Genomic DNA, 6,123 nt, shown 5'->3' with positions numbered 1-6,123 from the left:
TTGTTTGGTGTTGTCTGACTGTAACAGCTGTGGAAATGTCCCCAAATAATGAATTATGGATCAGAAAATAAGAAATGAGGACAAAATGTACTGAGGTCTGATCCCCAGCTCGGCTTTATTACTCGTTTAGTTAATTTACTGTTTATTTTACTGCACAGACCACAGCATGTAGAGCCTTATATACTTTATTTAACCTTTTATTTAACCAGGAAGTCCATTGTTAAAGTAGTAGGTGTTAAATTAAAAGGATGGCAGTTTAAATGCAAACAACTGACATAAGTATCAGCTGGTGACCCTCAGGAGTTGCAGGTGACGCTTCCTAATGTTTTAGCATTTTTAGCAATAACTTTTATGCAGATGACTTTATGAGATTCTTTACTGTAACCAGCTAACGTTACCTAATAACATATTTCTACATCAATTTACATGCAGAACAGGTTTTAATACATGTGTTATTTTAATTTAAATACATGCAAATATACTTTTTGTTGCCTTTTAGTTTATGGTTTCCCATTCACAGCGTGTGCTTCCGTGAGCGCTGACATTGTTTTGGGACAACATCATTCAGCTGCTGCTCGTCGAGTCGCAGCATTAGTCATAAACCGATTAATCGGCCCCTATCTGGCATTTTGAGATGATCGACTGATATCGGCAGCCAAGAGGCCGATATTTCCTCACGAACTGACAGCAGCTCTGATCTTACCGTGTTAAATATATCTAGTTCCACTGTAGAGAATAAAGCAGCTGGCTGACGTCTGACAAACTGAACCCCGCTCTGAACAGCAGAACCCAACGTATGTTTCTGTTTCATTCATTAATAAAACTTCCGTCTGAAACTCCCGTTACTGCTGAGAGAACATGGAGATAAGATTCTGCAGGAATAATGGATCATACAGGACTTTTCTTTGTTTCTGCCATCGTCCTCCCTGAAGTCCTTCTTTAGGCAAGTCCTGCCACTCGGCAGCCGTCTTTGTAAAGCCACAGGTATCTGGGGTCTCATTTATAAAACTGTGCGTAGAAACCTCACTAAAAGAGCCCAAAAGCCAAAAATGGCGTACGGCAAAAAATATTCAGACTTATAAAACCGTGCGTACCCACACCTGTAAGCAAGTTCCCTTTATAAATCACAATCAACTTGAAATGTGGCCCCTGTGAGGGAGCGCCATGTCCGGCCCTCCAAACGCCCCCAGCTGCCTGTAAATAATAATATTAATATTAATTAATATAATAAATATTAATCCGTCCTGACTGCAGGAAGAAAAGGAGGCAGACTCTGAATCTAACTCAGTCGACTCTGACGTTCCTTTTGGTGAAGCTGAAGCTGTTTGGTGGGTAAAAAACACACTTTCACCAACGCTTGTGCACCGGAGGAAAGGGGCCCGGAGCTCCGCCCCTTTATAACCGATCTGCAGGAAGGGGCCTCCCTCTGAGCAGTGAGGTCGCTGGCTGGAGGGGGGCCACACAGACCAGGTACTGATCTGGATTCCCCTGTTTGAAAAGAGAGGAAACCAAATGAGTTCCTCTGAGTTCAAACATTTATTCACACAAACAGTCTGAACGAGGTGCTGACGAGTTAAAGAAATATGATTGTTGGAAATGACATAAAATAGTGTTTTATTTTCCATAATGTGTATTTACAAGCAGCACGTCACATCCTCACGCCGGCGCTCAGCGTTTGGCTCCATAAGGAAACGAACATGTGAGAACAATATATGAAACTCTGCTCGACTGACTCACTGAAAACGTAAAATGTAAATTGAATGTAATTTGTCTCCTGTTCCAGTATTTATTAATCTGATTCCTCATTGAACAGATTTGAGGCTCTTTTGCAGAATCAGAATCTCTGTTTGTGCTTATGATCCTGAATCTGGATCTTTTTGTGACTGCAAATGATCTTAATTGATTTCAGGGAGAATCAGTCAAACGGCTGTTTGTTTCTTCAGAAAGGCTTTAAGCCTGGAATACAAGAATAGAATCAATTCAAAGAATATCTGGATTTATTTCACACAGCAGTCGGCCTCTTCATTTCAAAGCCATGTGAGGCGCCGTTTCTCCTCTTTATGTGCATCCGCATGCTTCAGAGTTTACTTCCAGGACGCACATTCTCCCTCAGGTCTGTTTGTTATAGATCACAACCTTTGCTTGGGAAGCGGCGTCCACATGTTTCCAGCCCTGTTCTGTACCTACTGTTTATAAATGAGACCCCTGGTCTGTCTCCAGATGAACAGAACTGCACTTTCTCTCACCATAAAAACCTGCATGTAGAGAATCAGCAGGAAAACAGTTTGATGACTTTGCCCCAAAATAAGTTTTAAAAGTGTTTCTCCCTGCAGGTTGTACTTCTACTACACATGCACAATCTTTCACCTTCATTTACGGCTCTATCCAGAGCGCCGGGGACGAGACGCCATGAGCTCCTCCCACCTTGAACAGATGCTAAGCTAACTGACATTATGGATACGGTCATCATATACTGTTCACGTTTAGAGCAGTGCTTCTCAAACTTTTTCACATCAGAGACCTCTAAACTGACACAAGTTAGACCACGGGCCCTCATTTCATAAGATTTTGTCCCAGGGCCCCCCGTCTGAAAGGAGTTTTGCTTTTAGATGTTTTATTACAGAAAGTGTAAGAGTAGTCAGACATTCTGTCGCTGTGCTACTTAGAATTATAACGAAAAGAAGCCATTCCCCTTTTTGCTGAGGACCTCCTGGAACCCGCTCAAGGACCCCTGGGGGTCCCCGGATCCCACTTTGAGAACCACTGGTTTAGAGAAGGCACCCCGGTGTTTCACATGTAGTTCATGTAATCTGGTCACCTCGCCCCCGCCACAACATCAGCAGCAACATCTGAAACTGCCGTCAGTGGAGCCACACGATTGGCTGAATATGCTTCCTGGCTCAGCTTTTAAAAAGCAGATGATTGGCTTTCTTGCTGGAGGGTCACATGTGGATACAACCGCCATCTTTGGCGTTACAGTCTTTCCCCATTCAGTTCTATTCAGGATTCTCTTTCTTAAATCGCCACTGGCCGCTCTCTAAATATCAGAGTCGGTCGAGCAAAAATCTTTTTCACGTCGTCATCATGCTTTTATTTTCTTCCTCCAGGCGGTGAAATCTGAAGCCTCAGCTCCGGTAATCAATAATAATGATAGTGCTGCTCATCGTCCTGGTTAAACTGTTGTGATCAGCAGAAGCATGGTGGTTATTTACTCTGTCAGCTGTCGCCTGTTACTCATCCACAGTAAACAGACTCACATGCTCCGTGTTGACGTCGTGACACAAACACAGCCGCTCTGTTGTTTAAAAGTCTGCAGCTAACAGATGTTTGTCACGGTGATGAAGACGAGCCTTTCACCGGCTAAAACCACCGGTTGGATAACGAGTCGTGGGTCAGATCTTCAGTCGTTAACTTCGCCGTCGCCCAGAGTGTGTCACATTTTCCATCTTTTTTTTTAAAGTCTCATTCACCAGCCTGCAGCTCCTGATTGGTCCGACAGTTTCCTCCAGCAGCCAATAATATCTGTTGTTCCGAAGTGTCTGTCTGTGATGTGATGATTTGTGAACTGAGTTCATCTACAGTCTGCTGGGCGTGCGGCAGGAAGCCAAGACATTATCAGCTGTGGGCGTGATGATACTTTCAGTCGGCCATCTTTCACGCTACTGTCAGAAGGAACGAGTCGGTTCAGGATTGATGTCGACTCTCAAACATCTAAATCTTCCCCCAGATGTTCTCTAAAGTAATATCACGCCGTTACCCATGTGTAAGTTCAGTGAACAGAGTTTTAGCAACACGCCCTCATAACCAAGCCGACACATATGGACGCATGGTCAAGCCCTGTCGGCGTCAGTTTGTAAAGTACTGAGAGAAGCCCCGTAGCGTCACTTTTGAACGTCTAAGATAGATGTACGATATTTAAAAAAAAAAAAAAAAAGAGTAAGGGAGTGAAAGGTGGGCCGGAAACTGGACTTTCAACCAAAAGAGACCGGTGTTTGTTTCCCGTGTAAAACAAAAAGTCAACATTCAATGTTTTTATCCAAGTTACGGAAGTTTACTAATGCAAGTAACGTTGTTATTTTAACACAAACAAGGATCTTTTTGTAAACCTGCACACAATAAAGATGGCGGCTTTCTGTACCCACAGAAAGCTTCGACATAAGCATTAAAAATATGACCCTCATCGAGAGACTGAAACTAAACCTCAAGATCAGCTGCCAGCATGCTCACTGCAGGAGGCCAGCTGCTTCCTGTCTGCACTGTCTATAGTAACATATCACTTGCTGCATGTGTTTTAAAATAAATGCATTCGATTGCGACGTTCTATTATTGTTAAATGACCACAGGAAATGCTAGTGAGGTTAGCTAACAAACCGCTAAATTTAAAATAGATTTAGACAATCTTTGTCAGGAAGACGGTTAGAATTATTACATGGACGATCTTTTATCACTTCCATCAGTCAGTCTACCAGAAAGCTAAATCTCGTGGCTTGTAAACAGTAGTAGTGGTGACACCTTAATAACAGACCAGTCTGCTGTTGTATAGACGTTTTCAGGAGTGGAGCTTAAAATCCAACTTTGTCCTGATGGTGGCGCTGCAGGAAACAGGTTACCAAAATCAAAAAGGGTTATCTTGCACGGAGGCCTTTTGATAATAAAAACCTTTATATACCTTTTGCCTTTGTGTCTTTCTCTCTCCTGCTTCAGCGCAATTGTTTGTAACACTATTTCCTGTCTGTCTGTCCTTGGAGAGGAGCCTGGCGCCTACATTACCCACAATTCTGCTGTGTGCACAGGTAGTTTAAATGCTTATTTATTTATTTGAAAGGGACAGTGCACATTAATGAACATATCAGCTTTGCATCAATGTAAATATGCCAGATTTAAACAGAAGGCTATTTTTCATCTGTAGTCCCCGGGGGGTCGTTGCAAGATCTGTACACCAAAGACAACATAATAAAACAATAGAAAAATTCGAATAATGTTTCACTATGCAGATCATGAGCTGGTTCCTTAAGTAGATCACTTATAAAGTGCAAGATGTTAAGTTGTGCAGAAAGGTGCTGCATCTAATGTTGGACTATATGATCCCACAACAAGGTACCCCAGAAAATGAAGCCATGCTGAAGCACCTTAAACCTGCGTCCTCTCTAGCAGCCAGCAGGGGGCGACTCCACCGGCTGCAGAAAGAAGTGTGATTGTATAGAGATAGCGTGACGTTATCCTTAAACTGCTGGATGACACAATTTTGTTAAAATGGCAGGGACGCGGTAATTTGAGCCAAAAGACCTGGGGGATGGTGAACCAGATATTTTACTGTAATTTGACCTTACATTCTTATGAATCACTGAAACGATGTGACATTATGCATTTTAGACCAGAAACCATCACGTCAGGAAGACGGACAGACTTCAGCTCCTATTGTGGGTTTGGACAGAGCAGTGAGAGACGTACAGAATGGGAAGTCCATTCATCAGGTGGCACAGGACATGACATTCAACAGGATGACTTTAAAGCGATCCATCGATATGAAACAACCAGGCGACGCAGCTGCAGTGTTTCACTATCTAAGTGCAATTGAATGTTGGGACCTGGCGTTTGAGTTTGCACGATGGAATGAACGTCCCCGACCCCCATGTGGTTCAACTTACCCCTCATATGAGCCAAGAGTCCACTTTCTTTTGGAAAGACATAATTTGAAAATAGTTTATTTTATATCCAAATTGATCATTCCCAGGGACACACCACATCCTATAATACACATCACTGTATGTCCTCACTTTAAAGACACCTCAAGTAAAAACTGGCTCAACTCACCCCGTTCTCACCTAAATTTTGTTTTAAGCCTGTCACAGTTAACGTGAATTACAGACCCACCTTGCAAATCGAGCTAGCTAGCGCCACAGTGTCAAAACATCAACATGGCAGTGGCCAAACTGCCAAACGAGGCTTCAAAGCAGTAGTCCACAAACCAACGGGTGATGTCACGGCGGCTATGTCCATTTGTTTTAATCAGTCTATGGGTGCCCCACTAATGACTAAGGTACTTAAATTAGTGTACGATTTCCAGTTTTTCTTCTTTCAGGAACACATCTGAGTCCTTTGAGTTGGTCATTAAGAAAACAT

This window comes from Micropterus salmoides, unplaced genomic scaffold (genome assembly GCF_014851395.1).
Source record: "Micropterus salmoides isolate LMB-PRFRI ecotype aquatic unplaced genomic scaffold, ASM1485139v1 Ms_hic_scaffold_9, whole genome shotgun sequence".
NCBI classification, from domain to species: domain Eukaryota; kingdom Metazoa; phylum Chordata; class Actinopteri; order Centrarchiformes; family Centrarchidae; genus Micropterus; species Micropterus salmoides.
The sequence above is the reverse complement of the archived record's forward strand: the minus strand, read 5'-3'. Positions refer to the sequence as shown.